The sequence below is a fragment of the Lonchura striata genome, chromosome 34, assembly GCF_050655825.1.
Source record: "Lonchura striata isolate lonStrDom1 chromosome 34, ASM5065582v1, whole genome shotgun sequence".
NCBI classification, from domain to species: domain Eukaryota; kingdom Metazoa; phylum Chordata; class Aves; order Passeriformes; family Estrildidae; genus Lonchura; species Lonchura striata.
In genome coordinates, this window is record NC_140736.1 from 6,738,620 (window position 1) to 6,760,980 (window position 22,361).

The following is a 22,361-nucleotide window of genomic DNA, read 5'->3' on the forward strand; positions in this document are numbered from 1 at the left end:
TCTGTAGGGCTCCCTTGGGTCTATCAGGGCAGCACAAGTTTGAGGTGGGGACAACTTCGGTGTGGGGTCCATCCTTCGATATAAGGATTCTTTGCAGTGTGGCCCCAGCCCATGTCCAGGGGCCCCTGGGCACATCCTTTTTCCATTTTCCCTGGGAAAGAAAACTCAGCAGTCCAGGTTCCTGATGTCAGTTTGTAGGGCTCCCTTGGGTCTATCAGGGCAGCACAAGTTTGAGGTGGGGACAACTTCGGTGTGGGGTCCATCCTTTGATATAAGGATTTTTTGCAGTCAGGGCCAGGGGCCCCTGGGCACATCCTTTTTCCATTTTCCCTGGGAAAGAAAAGTCAGCAGTCCAGGTTCCTGATGTCAGTTTGTAGGGCTCCCTTGGGTCTATCAGGGCAGCACAAGTTTGAGGTGGGGACAACTTCGGTGTGGGGTCCATCCTTCGATATAAGGATTCTTTGCAGTCAGGGCTAGGGGCCCCTGGGCACAACCTTTGGCCATTTTCCCTGTGAAAGGAAACTCATCAGTCCAAGTTCCTGATGTCAGTTTGTAGGGCTCCCTTGGGTCTATCAGGGCAGCACAAGTTTGAGGTGGGGACATCTTCGGTGTGGGGTCCATCCTTCGATATAAGGATTCTTTGCAGTGAGGCCCCAGCCCATGTCCAGGGGCCCCTGGGCACATCCTTTTTCCATTTTCCCTGGGAAAGAAAACTCAGCAGTCCAGGTTCCTGATGTCAGTTTGTAGGGCTCCCTTGGATCTATCAGGGCAGCACAAGTTTGAGATGGGGACAACTTCGGTGTGGGGTCCATCCTTCGTTATAAGGATTCTTTGCAGTCAGGGCCAGGGGCCCCTGGGCACATCCTTTTTCTATTTTCCCTGGGAAAGAAAACTCAGCAGTCCAGGTTCCTGATGTCAGTTTGTAGGGTTCCCTTGGGTCTATCAGGGCAGCACAAGTTTGAGGTGGGGACAACTTCGGTGTGGGGTCCATCCTTCGATATAAGGATTCTTTGCAGTGAGGCCCCAGCCCAGGGCCAGGGGCCCCTGGGCACATCCTTTTTCCATTTTCCCTGGGAAAGAAAACTCAGCAGTCCAGGTTCCTGATGTCAGTTTGTAGGGCTCCCTTGGGTCTATCAGGGCAGCACAAGTTTGAGGTGGGGACAACTTCGGTTTGGGGTCCATCCTTCAATATGAGGATTCTTTGCAGTCAGGGCCAGGGGCCCCGGGGCACATCCTTTTTCCATTTTCCCTGGGAAAGAAAACTCAGCAGTCCAGGTTCCTGATGTCAGTTTGTAGGGCTTTCTTGGGTGTATGAGGGCAGCACAAGTTTGAGGTGGGGACATCTTCGGTGTGGGGCCCATCCTTCGATATAAGGATTTTTTGCAGTCAGGGCCAGGGGCCCCTGGGCACGTCCTTTTTCCATTTTCCCTGGGAAAGAAAAGTCAGCAGTCCAGGTTCCTGATGTCGGTTTGTAGGGCTCCCTTGGGTGTATCAGGGCAGCACAAGTTTGAGGTGGGGACAACTTCGGTGTGGGGTCCATCCTTCGATATAAGGATTTTTTGCAGTCAGGGCCAGGGAACCCTGGGCACATCCTTTTTCCATTTTCCCTGGGAAAGAAAACTCAGCAGTCCATGTTCCTGATGTCAGTTTGTAGGGCTCCCTTGGGTCTATCAGGGCAGCACAAGTTTGAGGTGGGGACAACTTCGGTGTGAGGTCCATCCTTCGATATAAGGATTCTTTGCAGTCAGGGCCAGGGGCCCCTGGGCACATCCTTTTTCCATTTTCCCTGGGAAAGAAAACTCAGCAGTCCAGGTTCCTGATGTCAGTTTGTAGGGCTCCCTTGGGTCTATCAAGGCAGCACAAGTTTGAGGTGGGGACAACTTCGGTGTGGGGTCCATCCTTCGATATAAGGATTCTTTGCAGTGAGGCCCCAGCCCAGGGCCAGGGGCCCCTGGGCACATCCTTTGGCCAGTTTCCCTGGGAAAGAAAAGTCAGCAGTCCAGGTTCCTGATGTCAGTTTGTAGGGCTCCCTTGGGTCTATCAGGGCAGCACAAGTTTGAGGTGGGGACAACTTCGGTGTGGGCTCCATCCTTCGATATAAGGATTCTTTGCAGTCAGGGCCAGGGGCCCCTGGGCACATCCTTTTTCCATTTTCCCTGGGAAAGAAAACTCAGCAGTCCAGGTTCCTGATGTCAGTTTGTCGGGCTCCCTTGGGTCTATCAGGGCAGCACAAGTTTGAGGTGGGGACAACTTCGGTGTGGGGTCCATCCTTCGATATAAGGATTTTTTGCAGTCAGGGCCAGGTGCCCCTGGGCACATCCTTTTTCCATTTTCCCTGGGAAAGAAAACTCAGCAGTCCAGGTTCCTGATGTCAGTTTGTAGGGCTCCCTTGGGTCTATCAGGGCAGCACAAGTTTGAGGTGGGGACAACTTCGGTGTGGGGTCCATCCTTCGATATAAGGATTCTTTGCAGTGAGGCCCCAGCCCAGGGCCAGGGGCCCCTGGGCACATCCTTTTTCCATTTTCCCTGGGAAAGAAAACTCAGCAGTCCAGGTTCCTGATGTCAGTTTGTAGGGCTCCCTTGGGTCTATCAGGGCAGCACAAGTTTGATGTGGGGACAACTTCGGTGTGGGGTCCATCCTTCGATATAAGGATTTTTTGCAGTCAGGGCCAGGGAACCCTGGGCACATCCTTTTTCCATTTTCCCTGGGAAAGAAAACTCAGCAGTTCAGGTTCCTGATGTCAGTTTGTAGGGCTCCCTTGGGTCTATCAGGGCAGCACAAGTTTGATGTGGGGACAACTTCGGTTTGGGGTCCATCCTTCGATATATGGATTTTTTGCAGTCAGGGCCAGGGGCCCCTGGGCACATCCTTTTTCCATTTTCCCTGGGAAAGAAAACTCAGCAGTCCAGGTTCCTGATGTCAGTTTGTAGGGCTCCTTTGGGTGTATGAGGGCAGCACAAGTTTGAGGTGGGGACATCTTCGGTGTGGGGTCCGTCCTTCGATATAAGGATTTTTTGCAGTCAGGGCCAGGGGCCCCTGGGCACATCCTTTTTCCATTTCCCCTGGGAAAGAAAAGTCAGCAGTCCAGGTTCCTGATGTCAGTTTGTAGGGCTCCCTTGGGTCTATCAGGGCAGCACAAGTTTGAGGTGGGGACAACTTCGGTGTGGGGTCCATCCTTCGATATAAGGATTCTTTGCAGTCAGGGCCAGGGTCCCAGGGCCAGGGGCCCCTGGGCACATCCTTTTTCCATTTTCCCTGGGAAAGAAAACTCAGCAGTCCAGGTTCCTGATGTCAGTTTGTAGGGCTCCCTTGGGTCTATCAAGGCAGCACAAGTTTGAGGTGGGGACAACTTCGGTGTGGGGTCCATCCTTCGATATAAGGATTTTTTGCAGTCAGGGCCAGGGGCCCCTGGGCACATCCTTTTTCCATTTTCCCTGGGAAAGAAAACTCAGCAGTCCAGGTTCCTGATGTCAGTTTGTAGGGCTCCCTTGGGTCTATCAGGGCAGCACAAGTTTGAGGTGGGGACAACTTCGGTGTGGGGTCCATCCTTCGATATAAGGATTCTTTGCAGTCAGGGCCAGGGAACCCTGGGCACATCCTTTTTCCATTTTCCCTGGGAAAGAAAACTCAGCAGTTCAGGTTCCTGATGTCAGTTTGTAGGGCTCCCTTGGGTCTATCAGGGCAGCACAAGTTTGATGTGGGGACAACTTCGGTTTGGGGTCCATCCTTCGATATAAGGATTTTTTGCAGTCAGGGCCAGGGGCCCCTGGGCACATCCTTTTTCCATTTTCCCTGGGAAAGAAAACTCAGCAGTCCAGGTTCCTGATGTCAGTTTGTAGGGCTCCCTTGGGTGTATGAGGGCAGCACAAGTTTGAGGTGGGGACATCTTCGGTGTGGGGCCCATCCTTCGATATAAGGATTTTTTGCAGTCAGGGCCAGGGGCCCCTGGGCACATCCTTTTTCCATTTTCCCTGGGAAAGAAAAGTCAGCAGTCCAGGTTCCTGATGTCAGTTTGTAGGGCTCCCTTGGGTCTATCAGGGCAGCACAAGTTTGAGGTGGGGACAACTTCGGTGTGGGGTCCATCCTTCGATATAAGGATTCTTTGCAGTCAGGGCCAGGGTCCCAGGGCCAGGGGCCCCTGGGCACATCCTTTTTCCATTTTCCCTGGGAAAGAAAAGTCAGCAGTCCAGGTTCCTGATGTCAGTTTGTAGGGCTCCCTTGGGTCTATCAGGGCAGCACAAGTTTGAGGTGGGGACAACTTCGGTGTGGGGTCCATCCTTCGATATAAGAATTCTTTCCAGTGAGGCCCACGACCAGGGCCAGGGAACCCTGTGCACATCCTTTTTCCATTTTCCCTGGGAAAGAAAACTCAGCAGTCCAGGTTCCTGATGTCAGTTTGTAGGGCTCCCTTGGGTCTATCAGGGCAGCACAAGTTTGAGGTGGGGACATCTTCGGTGTGGGGTCCATCCTTCGTTATAACGATTTTTTGCAGTCAGGGCCAGGGGCCCCCGGGCACATCCTTTTTCCATTTCCCCTGGGAAAGAAAACTCAGCAGTCCAGGTTCCTGATGTCAGTTTGTAGGGCTCCCTTGGGTCTATCAGGGCAGCACAAGTTTGAGGTGGGGACAACTTCGGTGTGGGGTCCATCCTTCGATATAAGGATTCTTTGCAGTCAGGGCCAGGGTCCCAGGGCCAGGGGCCCCTGGGCACATCCTTTTTCCATTTTCCCTGGGAAAGAAAACTCAGCAGTCCAGGTTCCTGATGTCAGTTTGTAGGGCTCCCTTGGGTCTATCAGGGCAGCACAAGTTTGAGGTGGGGACATCTTCGGTGTGGGGTCCATCCTTCGATATAAGGATATTTTGCAGTCAGGGCCAGGGGCCCCTGGGCACATCCTTTTTCCATTTCCCTGGGAAAGAAAACTCAGCAGTCCAGGTTCCTGATGTCAGTTTGTAGGGCTCCCTTGGGTCTATCAGGGCAGCACAAGTTTGAGGTGGGGACAACTTCGGTGTGGGGTCCATCCTTCGATATAAGGATTCTTTGCAGTCAGGGCCAGGGTCCCAGAGCCAGGGGCCCCTGGGCACATCCTTTTTCCATTTTCCCTGGGAAAGAAAACTCAGCAGTCCAGGTTCCTGATGTCAGTTTGTAGGGCTCCCTTGGGTCTATCAGGGCAGCACAAGTTTGAGGTGGGGACAACTTCGGTGTGGGGTCCATCCTTCGATATAAGGATTCTTTGCAGTGAGGCCCCAGCCCAGGGCCAGGGGCCCCTGGGCACATCCTTTTTCCATTTTCCCTGGGAAAGAAAAGTCAGCAGTCCAGGTTCCTGATGTCAGTTTGTAGGGCTCCCTTGGGTCTATCAAGGCAGCACAAGTTTGAGGTGGGGACAACTTCGGTGTGGGGTCCATCCTTCGATATAAGGATTTTTTGCAGTCAGGGCCAGGGGCCCCTGGGCACATCCTTTGGCCAGTTTCCCTGGGAAAGAAAAGTCAGCAGTCCAGGTTCCTGATGTCAGTTTGTAGGGCTCCCTTGGGTCTATCAGGGCAGCACAAGTTTGAGGTGGGGACAACTTCGGTGTGGGGTCCATCCTTCGATATAAGGATTCTTTGCAGTCAGGGCCAGGGGCCCCTGGGCACATCCTTTTTCCATTTTCCCTGGGAAAGAAAACTCAGCAGTCCAGGTTCCTGATGTCAGTTTGTAGGGCTCCCTTGGGTCTATCAGGGCAGCACAAGTTTGAGGTGGGGACAACTTCGGTGTGGGGTCCATCCTTCGATATAAGGATTTTTTGCAGTCAGGGCCAGGGGCCCCTGGGCACATCCTTTTTCCATTTTCCCTGGGAAAGAAAACTCAGCAGTCCAGGTTCCTGATGTCAGTTTGTAGGGCTCCCTTGGGTCTATCAGGGCAGCACAAGTTTGAGGTGGGGACATCTTCAGTGTGGGGTCCATTCTTCGATATAAGGATTCTTTGCAGTGAGGCCCCAGCCCATGTCCAGGGGCCCCTGGGCACATCCTTTTTCCATTTTCCCTGGGAAAGAAAACTCAGCAGTCCAGGTTCCTGATGTCAGTTTGTCGGGCTCCCTTGGGTCTATCAAGGCAGCACAAGTTTGAGGTGGGGACAACTTCGGTGTGGGGTCCATCCTTCGATATAAGGATTTTTTGCAGTCAGGGCCAGGTGCCCCTGGGCACATCCTTTTTCCATTTTCCCTGGGAAAGAAAACTCAGCAGTCCAGGTTCCTGATGTCAGTTTGTAGGGCTCCCTTGGGTCTATCAGGGCAGCACAAGTTTGAGGTGGGGACAACTTCGGTGTGGGGTCCATCCTTCGATATAAGGATTTTTTGCAGTCAGGGCCAGGGAACCCTGGGCACATCCTTTTTCCATTTTCCCTGGGAAAGAAAACTCAGCAGTTCAGGTTCCTGATGTCAGTTTGTAGGGCTCCCTTGGGTCTATCAGGGCAGCACAAGTTTGATGTGGGGACAACTTCGGTTTGGGGTCCATCCTTCGATATAAGGATTTTTTGCAGTCAGGGCCAGGGGCCCCTGGGCACATCCTTTTTCCATTTTCCCTGGGAAAGAAAACTCAGCAGTCCAGGTTCCTGATGTCAGTTTGTAGGGCTCTCTTGGGTGTATGAGGGCAGCACAAGTTTGAGGTGGGGACATCTTCGGTGTGGGGTCCGTCCTTCGATATAAGGATTTTTTGCAGTCAGGGCCAGGGGCCCCTGGGCACATCCTTTTTCCATTTCCCCTGGGAAAGAAAACTCAGCAGTCCAGGTTCCTGATGTCAGTTTGTAGGGCTCCCTTGGGTGTATGAGGGCAGCACAAGTTTGAGGTGGGGACAACTTCGGTGTGGGGTCCATCCTTCGATATAAGGATTCTTTGCAGTCAGGGCCAGGGTCCCAGGGCCAGGGGCCCCTGGGCACATCCTTTTTCCATTTTCCCTGGGAAAGAAAAGTCAGCAGTCCAGGTTCCTGATGTCAGTTTGTAGGGCTCCCTTGGGTCTATCAGGGCAGCACAAGTTTGAGGTGGGGACAACTTCGGTGTGGGGTCCATCCTTCGATATAAGGATTCTTTCCAGTGAGGCCCACGACCAGGGCCAGGGAATCCTGGGCACATCCTTTTTCCATTTTCCCTGGGAAAGAAAACTCAGCAGTCCAGGTTCCTGATGTCAGTTTGTAGGGCTCCCTTGGGTCTATCAGGGCAGCACAAGTTTGAGGTGGGGACAACTTCGGTGTGGGGTCCATCCTTCGATATAAGGATTCTTTGCAGTCAGGGCCAGGGTCCCAGGGCCAGGGGCCCCTGGGCACATCCTTTTTCCATTTTCCCTGGGAAAGAAAACTCAGCAGTCCAGGTTCCTGATGTCAGTTTGTAGGGCTCCCTTGGGTCTATCAGGGCAGCACAAGTTTGAGGTGGGGACATCTTCGGTGTGGGGTCCATCCTTCGATATAAGGATATTTTGCAGTCAGGGCCAGGGGCCCCTGGGCACATCCTTTTTCCATTTCCCTGGGAAAGAAAACTCAGCAGTCCAGGTTCCTGATGTCAGTTTGTAGGGCTCCCTTGGGTCTATCAGGGCAGCACAAGTTTGAGGTGGGGACAACTTCGGTGTGGGGTCCATCCTTCGATATAAGGATTCTTTGCAGTGAGGCCCCAGCCCATGTCCAGGGGCCCCTGGGCACATCCTTTTTCCATTTTCCCTGGGAAAGAAAACTCAGCAGTCCAGGTTCCTGATGTCAGTTTGTAGGGCTCCCTTGGGTCTATCAGGGCAGCACAAGTTTGAGGGGGGGACAACTTCGGTGTGGGGTCCATCCTTCGTTATAAGGATTCTTTGCAGTCAGGGCCAGGGGCCCCTGGGCACATCCTTTTTCCATTTTCCCTGGGAAAGAAAACTCAGCAGTCCAGGTTCCTGATGTCAGTTTGTAGGGCTCCCTTGGGTCTATCAGGGCAGCACAAGTTTGAGGTGGGGACAACTTCGGTTTGGGGTCCATCCTTCAATATGGGGATTCTTTGCAGTCAGGGCCAGGGGCCCCGGGGCACATCCTTTTTCCATTTTCCCTGGGAAAGAAAAGTCAGCAGTCCAGGTTCCTGATGTCAGTTTGTAGGGCTCCCTTGGGTCTATCAGGGCAGCACAAGTTTGAGGTGGGGACAACTTCGGTGTGGGGTCCATCCTTCGATATAAGGATTCTTTGAAGTCAGGGCCAGGGTCCCAGGGCCAGGGGCCCCTGGGCACATCCTTTTTCCATTTTCCCTGGGAAAGAAAAGTCAGCAGTCCAGGTTCCTGATGTCAGTTTGTAGGGCTCCCTTGGGTCTATCAGGGCAGCACAAGTTTGAGGTGGGGACAACTTCGGTGTGGGGTCCATCCTTCGATATAAGAATTCTTTCCAGTGAGGCCCACGACCAGGGCCAGGGAACCCTGGGCACATCCTTTTTCCATTTTCCCTGGGAGAGAAAACTCAGCAGTCCAGGTTCCTGATGTCAGTTTGTAGGGCTCCCTTGGGTCTATCAGGGCAGCACAAGTTTGAGGTGGGGACATCTTCGGTGTGGGGTCCATCCTTCGTTATAACGATTTTTTGCAGTCAGGGCCAGGGGCCCCTGGGCACATCCTTTTTCCATTTTCCCTGGGAAAGAAAACTCAGCAGTCCAGGTTCCTGATGTCAGTTTGTAGGGCTCCCTTGGGTCTATCAGGGCAGCACAAGTTTGAGGTGGGGACAACTTCGGTGTGGGGTCCATCCTTCGATATAAGGATTTTTTGCAGTCAGGGCCAGGGGCCCCTGGGCACATCCTTTTTCCATTTTCCCTGGGAAAGAAAACTCAGCAGTCCAGGTTCCTGATGTCAGTTTGTAGGGCTCCCTTGGGTCTATCAGGGCAGCACAAGTTTGAGGTGGGGACAACTTCGGTGTGGGGTCCATCCTTCGATATAAGGATTCTTTGCAGTCAGGGCCAGGGGCCCCTGGGCACATCCTTTTTCCATTTTCCCTGGGAAAGAAAACTCAGCAGTTCAGGTTCCTGATGTCAGTTTGTAGGGCTCCCTTGGGTCTATCAGGGCAGCACAAGTTTGATGTGGGGACAACTTCGGTTTGGGGTCCATCCTTCGATATAAGGATTTTTTGCAGTCAGGGCCAGGGGCCCCTGGGCACATCCTTTTTCCATTTTCCCTGGGAAAGAAAACTCAGCAGTCCAGGTTCCTGATGTCAGTTTGTAGGGCTCCCTTGGGTGTATGAGGGCAGCACAAGTTTGAGGTGGGGACATCTTCGGTGTGGGGCCCATCCTTCGATATAAGGATTTTTTGCAGTCAGGGCCAGGGGCCCCTGGGCACATCCTTTTTCCATTTTCCCTGGGAAAGAAAAGTCAGCAGTCCAGGTTCCTGATGTCAGTTTGTAGGGCTCCCTTGGGTCTATCAGGGCAGCACAAGTTTGAGGTGGGGACAACTTCGGTGTGGGGTCCATCCTTCGATATAAGGATTCTTTGCAGTCAGGGCCAGGGTCCCAGGGCCAGGGGCCCCTGGGCACATCCTTTTTCCATTTTCCCTGGGAAAGAAAAGTCAGCAGTCCAGGTTCCTGATGTCAGTTTGTAGGGCTCCCTTGGGTCTATCAGGGCAGCACAAGTTTGAGGTGGGGACAACTTCGGTGTGGGGTCCATCCTTCGATATAAGAATTCTTTCCAGTGAGGCCCACGACCAGGGCCAGGGAACCCTGTGCACATCCTTTTTCCATTTTCCCTGGGAAAGAAAACTCAGCAGTCCAGGTTCCTGATGTCAGTTTGTAGGGCTCCCTTGGGTCTATCAGGGCAGCACAAGTTTGAGGTGGGGACATCTTCGGTGTGGGGTCCATCCTTCGTTATATCGATTTTTTGCAGTCAGGGCCAGGGGCCCCCGGGCACATCCTTTTTCCATTTTCCCTGGGAAAGAAAACTCAGCAGTCCAGGTTCCTGATGTCAGTTTGTAGGGCTCCCTTGGGTCTATCAGGGCAGCACAAGTTTGAGGTGGGGACAACTTCGGTGTGGGGTCCATCCTTCGATATAAGGATTCTTTGCAGTCAGGGCCAGGGTCCCAGGGCCAGGGGCCCCTGGGCACATCCTTTTTCCATTTTCCCTGGGAAAGAAAACTCAGCAGTCCAGGTTCCTGATGTCAGTTTGTAGGGCTCCCTTGGGTCTATCAGGGCAGCACAAGTTTGAGGTGGGGACATCTTCGGTGTGGGGTCCATCCTTCGATATAAGGATATTTTGCAGTCAGGGCCAGGGGCCCCTGGGCACATCCTTTTTCCATTTCCCTGGGAAAGAAAACTCAGCAGTCCAGGTTCCTGATGTCAGTTTGTAGGGCTCCCTTGGGTCTATCAGGGCAGCACAAGTTTGAGGTGGGGACAACTTCGGTGTGGGGTCCATCCTTCGATATAAGGATTCTTTGCAGTCAGGGCCAGGGTCCCAGAGCCAGGGGCCCCTGGGCACATCCTTTTTCCATTTTCCCTGGGAAAGAAAACTCAGCAGTCCAGGTTCCTGATGTCAGTTTGTAGGGCTCCCTTGGGTCTATCAGGGCAGCACAAGTTTGAGGTGGGGACAACTTCGGTGTGGGGTCCATCCTTCGATATAAGGATTCTTTGCAGTGAGGCCCCAGCCCAGGACCAGGGGCCCCTGGGCACATCCTTTTTCCATTTTCCCTGGGAAAGAAAAGTCAGCAGTCCAGGTTCCTGATGTCAGTTTGTAGGGCTCCCTTGGGTCTATCAAGGCAGCACAAGTTTGAGGTGGGGACAACTTCGGTGTGGGGTCCATCCTTCGATATAAGGATTTTTTGCAGTCAGGGCCAGGGGCCCCTGGGCACATCCTTTGGCCAGTTTCCCTGGGAAAGAAAAGTCAGCAGTCCAGGTTCCTGATGTCAGTTTGTAGGGCTCCCTTGGGTCTATCAGGGCAGCACAAGTTTGAGGTGGGGACAACTTCGGTGTGGGGTCCATCCTTCGATATAAGGATTCTTTGCAGTCAGGGCCAGGGGCCCCTGGGCACATCCTTTTTCCATTTTCCCTGGGAAAGAAAACTCAGCAGTCCAGGTTCCTGATGTCAGTTTGTAGGGCTCCCTTGGGTCTATCAGGGCAGCACAAGTTTGAGGTGGGGACAACTTCGGTGTGGGGTCCATCCTTCGATATAAGGATTTTTTGCAGTCAGGGCCAGGGGCCCCTGGGCACATCCTTTTTCCATTTTCCCTGGGAAAGAAAACTCAGCAGTCCAGGTTCCTGATGTCAGTTTGTAGGGCTCCCTTGGGTCTATCAGGGCAGCACAAGTTTGAGGTGGGGACATCTTCAGTGTGGGGTCCATTCTTCGATATAAGGATTCTTTGCAGTGAGGCCCCAGCCCATGTCCAGGGGCCCCTGGGCACATCCTTTTTCCATTTTCCCTGGGAAAGAAAACTCAGCAGTCCAGGTTCCTGATGTCAGTTTGTCGGGCTCCCTTGGGTCTATCAAGGCAGCACAAGTTTGAGGTGGGGACAACTTCGGTGTGGGGTCCATCCTTCGATATAAGGATTTTTTGCAGTCAGGGCCAGGTGCCCCTGGGCACATCCTTTTTCCATTTTCCCTGGGAAAGAAAACTCAGCAGTCCAGGTTCCTGATGTCAGTTTGTAGGGCTCCCTTGGGTCTATCAGGGCAGCACAAGTTTGAGGTGGGGACAACTTCGGTGTGGGGTCCATCCTTCGATATAAGGATTTTTTGCAGTCAGGGCCAGGGAACCCTGGGCACATCCTTTTTCCATTTTCCCTGGGAAAGAAAACTCAGCAGTTCAGGTTCCTGATGTCAGTTTGTAGGGCTCCCTTGGGTCTATCAGGGCAGCACAAGTTTGATGTGGGGACAACTTCGGTTTGGGGTCCATCCTTCGATATAAGGATTTTTTGCAGTCAGGGCCAGGGGCCCCTGGGCACATCCTTTTTCCATTTTCCCTGGGAAAGAAAACTCAGCAGTCCAGGTTCCTGATGTCAGTTTGTAGGGCTCTCTTGGGTGTATGAGGGCAGCACAAGTTTGAGGTGGGGACATCTTCGGTGTGGGGTCCGTCCTTCGATATAAGGATTTTTTGCAGTCAGGGCCAGGGGCCCCTGGGCACATCCTTTTTCCATTTCCCCTGGGAAAGAAAACTCAGCAGTCCAGGTTCCTGATGTCAGTTTGTAGGGCTCCCTTGGGTGTATGAGGGCAGCACAAGTTTGAGGTGGGGACAACTTCGGTGTGGGGTCCATCCTTCGATATAAGGATTCTTTGCAGTCAGGGCCAGGGTCCCAGGGCCAGGGGCCCCTGGGCACATCCTTTTTCCATTTTCCCTGGGAAAGAAAAGTCAGCAGTCCAGGTTCCTGATGTCAGTTTGTAGGGCTCCCTTGGGTCTATCAGGGCAGCACAAGTTTGAGGTGGGGACAACTTCGGTGTGGGGTCCATCCTTCGATATAAGGATTCTTTCCAGTGAGGCCCACGACCAGGGCCAGGGAATCCTGGGCACATCCTTTTTCCATTTTCCCTGGGAAAGAAAACTCAGCAGTCCAGGTTCCTGATGTCAGTTTGTAGGGCTCCCTTGGGTCTATCAGGGCAGCACAAGTTTGAGGTGGGGACAACTTCGGTGTGGGGTCCATCCTTCGATATAAGGATTCTTTGCAGTCAGGGCCAGGGTCCCAGGGCCAGGGGCCCCTGGGCACATCCTTTTTCCATTTTCCCTGGGAAAGAAAACTCAGCAGTCCAGGTTCCTGATGTCAGTTTGTAGGGCTCCCTTGGGTCTATCAGGGCAGCACAAGTTTGAGGTGGGGACATCTTCGGTGTGGGGTCCATCCTTCGATATAAGGATATTTTGCAGTCAGGGCCAGGGGCCCCTGGGCACATCCTTTTTCCATTTCCCTGGGAAAGAAAACTCAGCAGTCCAGGTTCCTGATGTCAGTTTGTAGGGCTCCCTTGGGTCTATCAGGGCAGCACAAGTTTGAGGTGGGGACAACTTCGGTGTGGGGTCCATCCTTCGATATAAGGATTCTTTGCAGTGAGGCCCCAGCCCATGTCCAGGGGCCCCTGGGCACATCCTTTTTCCATTTTCCCTGGGAAAGAAAACTCAGCAGTCCAGGTTCCTGATGTCAGTTTGTAGGGCTCCCTTGGGTCTATCAGGGCAGCACAAGTTTGAGGGGGGGACAACTTCGGTGTGGGGTCCATCCTTCGTTATAAGGATTCTTTGCAGTCAGGGCCAGGGGCCCCTGGGCACATCCTTTTTCCATTTTCCCTGGGAAAGAAAACTCAGCAGTCCAGGTTCCTGATGTCAGTTTGTAGGGCTCCCTTGGGTCTATCAGGGCAGCACAAGTTTGAGGTGGGGACAACTTCGGTTTGGGGTCCATCCTTCAATATGGGGATTCTTTGCAGTCAGGGCCAGGGGCCCCGGGGCACATCCTTTTTCCATTTTCCCTGGGAAAGAAAAGTCAGCAGTCCAGGTTCCTGATGTCAGTTTCTAGGGCTCCCTTGGGTCTATCAGGGCAGCACAAGTTTGAGGTGGGGACAACTTCGGTGTGGGGTCCATCCTTCGATATAAGGATTCTTTGAAGTCAGGGCCAGGGTCCCAGGGCCAGGGGCCCCTGGGCACATCCTTTTTCCATTTTCCCTGGGAAAGAAAAGTCAGCAGTCCAGGTTCCTGATGTCAGTTTGTAGGGCTCCCTTGGGTCTATCAGGGCAGCACAAGTTTGAGGTGGGGACAACTTCGGTGTGGGGTCCATCCTTCGATATAAGAATTCTTTCCAGTGAGGCCCACGACCAGGGCCAGGGAACCCTGGGCACATCCTTTTTCCATTTTCCCTGGGAGAGAAAACTCAGCAGTCCAGGTTCCTGATGTCAGTTTGTAGGGCTCCCTTGGGTCTATCAGGGCAGCACAAGTTTGAGGTGGGGACATCTTCGGTGTGGGGTCCATTCTTCGTTATAACGATTTTTTGCAGTCAGGGCCAGGGGCCCCTGGGCACATCCTTTTTCCATTTTCCCTGGGAAAGAAAACTCAGCAGTCCAGGTTCCTGATGTCAGTTTGTAGGGCTCCCTTGGGTCTATCAGGGCAGCACAAGTTTGAGGTGGGGACAACTTCGGTGTGGGGTCCATCCTTCGATATAAGGATTCTTTGCAGTCAGGGCCAGGGTCCCAGGGCCAGGGGCCCCTGGGCACATCCTTTTTCCATTTTCCCTGGGAAAGAAAACTCAGCAGTCCAGGTTCCTGATGTCAGTTTGTAGGGCTCCCTTGGGTCTATCAGGGCAGCACAAGTTTGAGGTGGGGACATCTTCGGTGTGGGGTCCATCCTTCGATATAAGGATATTTTGCAGTCAGGGCCAGGGGCCCCTGGGCACATCCTTTTTCCATTTCCCTGGGAAAGAAAACTCAGCAGTCCAGGTTCCTGATGTCAGTTTGTAGGGCTCCCTTGGGTCTATCAGGGCAGCACAAGTTTGAGGTGGGGACAACTTCGGTGTGGGGTCCATCCTTCGATATAAGGATTCTTTGCAGTCAGGGCCAGGGTCCCAGAGCCAGGGGCCCCTGGGCACATCCTTTTTCCATTTTCCCTGGGAAAGAAAACTCAGCAGTCCAGGTTCCTGATGTCAGTTTGTAGGGCTCCCTTGGGTCTATCAAGGCAGCACAAGTTTGAGGTGGGGTCAACTTCGGTGTGGGGTCCATCCTTCGATATAAGGATTTTTTGCAGTCAGGGCCAGGGGCCCCTGGGCACATCCTTCGGCAATTTTCCCTGGGAAAGAAAACTCAGCAGTCCAGGTTCCTGATGTCAGTTTGTAGGGCTCCCTTGGGTGTATCAGGGCAGCACAAGTTTGAGGTGGGGACAACTTCGGTGTGGGGTCCATCCTTCGATATAAGGATTTTTTGCAGTCAGGGCCAGGGAACCCTGGGCACATCCTTTTTCCATTTTCCCTGGGAAAGAAAACTCAGCAGTCCATGTTCCTGATGTCAGTTTGTAGGGCTCCCTTGGGTCTATCAGGGCAGCACAAGTTTGAGGTGGGGACAACTTCGGTGTGAGGTCCATCCTTCGATATAAGGATTCTTTGCAGTCAGGGCCAGGGGCCCCTGGGCACATCCTTTTTCCATTTTCCCTGGGAAAGAAAACTCAGCAGTCCAGGTTCCTGATGTCAGTTTGTAGGGCTCCCTTGGGTCTATCAGGGCAGCACAAGTTTGAGGTGGGGACAACTTCGGTGTGGGGTCCATCCTTCGATATAAGGATTCTTTGCAGTGAGGCCCCAGCCCAGGGCCAGCGGCCCCTGGGCACATCCTTTGGCCAGTTTCCCTGGGAAAGAAAAGTCAGCAGTCCAGGTTCCTGATGTCAGTTTGTAGGGCTCCCTTGGGTCTATCAGGGCAGCACAAGTTTGAGGTGGGGACAACTTCGGTGTGGGGTCCATCCTTCGATATAAGGATTCTTTGCAGTCAGGGCCAGGGGCCCCTGGGCACATCCTTTTTCCATTTTCCCTGGGAAAGAAAACTCAGCAGTCCAGGTTCCTGATGTCAGTTTGTAGGGCTCCCTTGGGTCTATCAGGGCAGCACAAGTTTGAGGTGGGGACAACTTCGGTGTGGGGTCCATCCTTCGATATAAGGATTTTTTGCAGTCAGGGCCAGGGGCCCCTGGGCACATCCTTTTTCCATTTTCCCTGGGAAAGAAAACTCAGCAGTCCAGGTTCCTGATGTCAGTTTGTAGGGCTCCCTTGGGTCTATCAGGGCAGCACAAGTTTGAGGTGGGGACATCTTCGGTGTGGGGTCCATTCTTCGATATAAGGATTCTTTGAAGTGAGGCACCAGCCCATGTCCAGGGGCCCCTGGGCACATCCTTTTTCCATTTTCCCTGGGAAAGAAAACTCAGCAGTCCAGGTTCCTGATGTCAGTTTGTCGGGCTCCCTTGGGTCTATCAAGGCAGCACAAGTTTGAGGTGGGGACAACTTCGGTGTGGGGTCCATCCTTCGATATAAGGATTTTTTGCAGTCAGGGCCAGGTGCCCCTGGGCACATCCTTTTTCCATTTTCCCTGGGAAAGAAAACTCAGCAGTCCAGGTTCCTGATGTCAGTTTGTAGGGCTCCCTTGGGTCTATCAGGGCAGCACAAGTTTGAGGTGGGGACAACTTCGGTGTGGGGTCCATCCTTCGATATAAGGATTCTTTGCAGTCAGGGCCAGGGTCCCAGAGCCAGGGGCCCCTGGGCACATCCTTTTTCCATTTTCCCTGGGAAAGAAAACTCAGCAGTCCAGGTTCCTGATGTCAGTTTGTAGGGCTCCCTTGGGTCTATCAAGGCAGCACAAGTTTGAGGTGGGGTCAACTTCGGTGTGGGGTCCATCCTTCGATATAAGGATTTTTTGCAGTCAGGGCCAGGGGCCCCTGGGCACATCCTTCGGCCATTTTCCCTGGGAAAGAAAACTCAGCAGTCCAGGTTCCTGATGTCAGTTTGTAGGGCTCCCTTGGGTGTATCAGGGCAGCACAAGTTTGAGGTGGGGACAACTTCGGTGTGGGGTCCATCCTTCGATATAAGGATTTTTTGCAGTCAGGGCCAGGGAACCCTGGGCACATCCTTTTTCCATTTTCCCTGGGAAAGAAAACTCAGCAGTCCATGTTCCTGATGTCAGTTTGTAGGGCTCCCTTGGGTCTATCAGGGCAGCACAAGTTTGAGGTGGGGACAACTTCGGTGTGGGGTCCATCCTTCGATATAAGGATTCTTTGCAGTCAGGGCCAGGGGCCCCTGGGCACATCCTTTTTCCATTTTCCCTGGGAAAGAAAACTCAGCAGTCCAGGTTCCTGATGTCAGTTTGTAGGGCTCCCTTGGGTCTATCAGGGCAGCACAAGTTTGAGGTGGGGACAACTTCGGTGTGGGGTCCATCCTTCGATATAAGGATTCTTTGCAGTGAGGCCCCAGCCCAGGGCCAGCGGCCCCTGGGCACATCCTTTGGCCAGTTTCCCTGGGAAAGAAAAGTCAGCAGTCCAGGTTCCTGATGTCAGTTTGTAGGGCTCCCTTGGGTCTATCAGGGCAGCACAAGTTTGAGGTGGGGACAACTTCGGTGTGGGGTCCATCCTTCGATATAAGGATTCTTTGCAGTCAGGGCCAGGGGCCCCTGGGCACATCCTTTTTCCATTTTCCCTGGGAAAGAAAACTCAGCAGTCCAGGTTCCTGATGTCAGTTTGTAGGGCTCCCTTGGGTCTATCAGGGCAGCACAAGTTTGAGGTGGGGACAACTTCGGTGTGGGGTCCATCCTTCGATATAAGGATTTTTTGCAGTCAGGGCCAGGGGCCCCTGGGCACATCCTTTTTCCATTTTCCCTGGGAAAGAAAACTCAGCAGTCCAGGTTCCTGATGTCAGTTTGTAGGGCTCCCTTGGGTCTATCAGGGCAGCACAAGTTTGAGGTGGGGACATCTTCGGTGTGGGGTCCATTCTTCGATATAAGGATTCTTTGCAGTGAGGCACCAGCCCATGTCCAGGGGCCCCTGGGCACATCCTTTTTCCATTTTCCCTGGGAAAGAAAACTCAGCAGTCCAGGTTCCTGATGTCAGTTTGTCGGGCTCCCTTGGGTCTATCAAGGCAGCACAAGTTTGAGGTGGGGACAACTTCGGTGTGGGGTCCATCCTTCGATATAAGGATTTTTTGCAGTCAGGGCCAGGTGCCCCTGGGCACATCCTTTTTCCATTTTCCCTGGGAAAGAAAACTCAGCAGTCCAGGTTCCTGATGTCAGTTTGTAGGGCTCCCTTGGGTCTATCAGGGCAGCACAAGTTTGAGGTGGGGACAACTTCGGTGTGGGGTCCATCCTTCGATATAAGGATTTTTTGCAGTCAGGGCCAGGGAACCCTGGGCACATCCTTTTTCCATTTTCCCTGGGAAAGAAAACTCAGCAGTTCAGGTTCCTGATGTCAGTTTGTAGGGCTCCCTTGGGTCTATCAGGGCAGCACAAGTTTGATGTGGGGACAACTTCGGTTTGGGGTCCATCCTTCGATATAAGGATTTTTTGCAGTCAGGGCCAGGGGCCCCTGGGCACATCCTTTTTCCATTTTCCCTGGGAAAGAAAACTCAGCAGTCCAGGTTCCTGATGTCAGTTTGTAGGGCTCCCTTGGGTCTATCAGGGCAGCACAAGTTTGAGGTGGGGACAACTTCGGTGTGGGGTCCATCCTTCGATATAAGAATTCTTTCCAGTGAGGCCCACGACCAGGGCCAGGGAACCCTGGGCACATCCTTTTTCCATTTTCCCTGGGAGAGAAAACTCAGCAGTCCAGGTTCCTGATGTCAGTTTGTAGGGCTCCCTTGGGTCTATCAGGGCAGCACAAGTTTGAGGTGGGGACAACTTCGGTGTGGGGTCCATCCTTCGTTATAACGATTTTTTGCAGTCAGGGCCAGGGGCCCCTGGGCACATCCTTTTTCCATTTTCCCTGGGAAAGAAAACTCAGCAGTCCAGGTTCCTGATGTCAGTTTGTAGGGCTCCCTTGGGTCTATCAGGGCAGCACAAGTTTGAGGTGGGGACAACTTCGGTGTGGGGTCCATCCTTCGATATAAGGATTCTTTGCAGTCAGGGCCAGGGTCCCAGGGCCAGGGGCCCCTGGGCACATCCTTTTTCCATTTTCCCTGGGAAAGAAAACTCAGCAGTCCAGGTTCCTGATGTCAGTTTGTAGGGCTCCCTTGGGTCTATCAGGGCAGCACAAGTTTGAGGTGGGGACATCTTCGGTGTGGGGTCCATCCTTCGATATAAGGATATTTTGCAGTCAGGGCCAGGGGCCCCTGGGCACATCCTTTTTCCATTTCCCTGGGAAAGAAAACTCAGCAGTCCAGGTTCCTGATGTCAGTTTGTAGGGCTCCCTTGGGTCTATCAGGGCAGCACAAGTTTGAGGTGGGGACAACTTCGGTGTGGGGTCCATCCTTCGATATAAGGATTCTTTGCAGTGAGTCCCCAGCCCAGGGCCAGGGGCCCCTGGGCACATCCTTTTTCCATTTTCCCTGGGAAAGAAAAGTCAGCAGTCCAGGTTCCTGATGTCAGTTTGTAGGGCTCCCTTGGGTGTATCAGGGCAGCACAAGTTTGAGGTGGGGACAACTTCGGTGTGGGGTCCATCCTTCGATATAAGGATTTTATGCAGTCAGGGCCAGGGAACCCTGGGCACATCCTTTTTCCATTTTCCCTGGGAAAGAAAACTCAGCAGTCCATGTACCTGATGTCAGTTTGTAGGGCTCCCTTGGGTCTATCAGGGCAGCACAAGTTTGAGGTGGGGACAACTTCGGTGTGAGGTCCATCCTTCGATATAAGGATTCTTTGCAGTCAGGGCCAGGGGCCCCTGGGCACATCCTTTTTCCATTTTCCCTGGGAAAGAAAACTCAGCAGTCCAGGTTCCTGATGTCAGTTTGTAGGGCTCCCTTGGGTCTATCAGGGCAGCACAAGTTTGAGGTGGGGACAACTTCGGTGTGGGGTCCATCCTTCGATATAAGGATTCTTTGCAGTCAGGGCCAGGGGCCCCTGGGCACATCCTTTTTCCATTTTCCCTGGGAAAGAAAACTCAGCAGTCCAGGTTCCTGATGTCAGTTTGTAGGGCTCCCTTGGGTCTATCAGGGCAGCACAAGTTTGAGGTGGGGACAACTTCGGTGTGGGGTCCATCCTTCGATATAAGGATTTTTTGCAGTCAGGGCCAGGGGCCCCTGGGCACATCCTTTTTCCATTTTCCCTGGGAAAGAAAACTCAGCAGTCCAGGTTCCTGATGTCAGTTTGTAGGGCTCCCTTGGGTCTATCAGGGCAGCACAAGTTTGAGGTGGGGACATCTTCGGTGTGGGGTCCATTCTTCGATATAAGGATTCTTTGCAGTGAGGCACCAGCCCATGTCCAGGGGCCCCTGGGCACATCCTTTTTCCATTTTCCCTGGGAAAGAAAACTCAGCAGTCCAGGTTCCTGATGTCAGTTTGTCGGGCTCCCTTGGGTCTATCAAGGCAGCACAAGTTTGAGGTGGGGACAACTTCGGTGTGGGGTCCATCCTTCGATATAAGGATTTTTTGCAGTCAGGGCCAGGTGCCCCTGGGCACATCCTTTTTCCATTTTCCCTGGGAAAGAAAACTCAGCAGTCCAGGTTCCTGATGTCAGTTTGTAGGGCTCCCTTGGGTCTATCAGGGCAGCACAAGTTTGAGGTGGGGACAACTTCGGTGTGGGGTCCATCCTTCGATATAAGGATTTTTTGCAGTCAGGGCCAGGGAACCCTGGGCACATCCTTTTTCCATTTTCCCTGGGAAAGAAAACTCAGCAGTCCAGGTTCCTGATGTCAGTTTGTAGGGCTCCCTTGGGTCTATCAGGGCAGCACAAGTTTGAGGTGGGGACAACTTCGGTGTGGGGTCCATCCTTCGATATAAGAATTCTTTCCAGTGAGGCCCACGACCAGGGCCAGGGAACCCTGGGCACATCCTTTTTCCATTTTCCCTGGGAAAGAAAACTCAGCAGTCCAGGTTCCTGATGTCAGTTTGTAGGGCTCCCTTGGGTCTATCAGGGCAGCACAAGTTTGAGGTGGGGACAACTTCGGTGTGGGGTCCATCCTTCGTTATAACGATTTTTTGCAGTCAGGGCCAGGGGCCCCTGGGCACATCCTTTTTCCATTTTCCCTGGGAAAGAAAACTCAGCAGTCCAGGTTCCTGATGTCAGTTTGTAGGGCTCCCTTGGGTCTATCAGGGCAGCACAAGTTTGAGGTGGGGACAACTTCGGTGTGGGGTCCATCCTTCGATATAAGGATTCTTTGCAGTCAGGGCCAGGGTCCCAGGGCCAGGGGCCCCTGGGCACATCCTTTTTCCATTTTCCCTGGGAAAGAAAACTCAGCAGTCCAGGTTCCTGATGTCAGTTTGTAGGGCTCCCTTGGGTCTATCAGGGCAGCACAAGTTTGAGGTGGGGACATCTTCGGTGTGGGGTCCATCCTTCGATATAAGGATATTTTGCAGTCAGGGCCAGGGGCCCCTGGGCACATCCTTTTTCCATTTCCCTGGGAAAGAAAACTCAGCAGTCCAGGTTCCTGATGTCAGTTTGTAGGGCTCCCTTGGGTCTATCAGGGCAGCACAAGTTTGAGGTGGGGACAACTTCGGTGTGGGGTCCATCCTTCGATATAAGGATTCTTTGCAGTCAGGGCCAGGGTCCCAGAGCCAGGGGCCCCTGGGCACATCCTTTTTCCATTTTCCCTGGGAAAGAAAACTCAGCAGTCCAGGTTCCTGATGTCAGTTTGTAGGGCTCCCTTGGGTCTATCAGGGCAGCACAAGTTTGAGGTGGGGACAACTTCGGTGTGGGGTCCATCCTTCGATATAAGGATTTTTTGCAGTCAGGGCCAGGGAACCCTGGGCACATCCTTTTTCCATTTTCCCTGGGAAAGAAAACTCAGCAGTTCAGGTTCCTGATGTCAGTTTGTAGGGCTCCCTTGGGTCTATCAGGGCAGCACAAGTTTGAGGTGGGGACATCTTCGGTGTGGGGTCCGTCCTTCGATATAAGGATTTTTTGCAGTCAGGGCCAGGGGCCCCTGGGCACATCCTTTTTCCATTTCCCCTGGGAAAGAAAACTCAGCAGTCCAGGTTCCTGATGTCAGTTTGTAGGGCTCCCTTGGGTGTATGAGGGCAGCACAAGTTTGAGGTGGGGACAACTTCGGTGTGGGGTCCATCCTTCGATATAAGGATTCTTTGCAGTCAGGGCCAGGGTCCCAGGGCCAGGGGCCCCTGGGCACATCCTTTTTCCATTTTCCCTGGGAAAGAAAAGTCAGCAGTCCAGGTTCCTGATGTCAGTTTGTAGGGCTCCCTTGGGTCTATCAGGGCAGCACAAGTTTGAGGTGGGGACAACTTCGGTGTGGGGTCCATCCTTCGATATAAGGATTCTTTCCAGTGAGGCCCACGACCAGGGCCAGGGAACCCTGGGCACATCCTTTTTCCATTTTCCCTGGGAAAGAAAACTCAGCAGTCCAGGTTCCTGATGTCAGTTTGTAGAGCTCGCTTGGGTCTATCAGGGCAGCACAAGTTTGAGGTGGGGACATCTTCGGTGTGGGGTCCATCCTTCGTTATAACGATTTTTTGCAGTCAGGGCCAGGGGCCCCTGGGCACATCCTTTTTCCATTTTCCCTGGGAAAGAAAACTCAGCAGTCCAGGTTCCTGATGTCAGTTTGTAGGGCTCCCTTGGGTCTATCAGGGCAGCACAAGTTTGAGGTGGGGACAACTTCGGTGTGGGGTCCATCCTTCGATATAATGATTCTTTGCAGTCAGGGCCAGGGTCCCAGGGCCAGGGGCCCCTGGGCACATCGTTTTTCCATTTTCCCTGGGAAAGAAAACTCAGCAGTCCAGGTTCCTGATGTCAGTTTGTAGGGCTCCCTTGGGTCTATCAGGGCAGCACAAGTTTGAGGTGGGGACATCTTCGGTGTGGGGTCCATCCTTCGATATAAGGATATTTTGCAGTCAGGG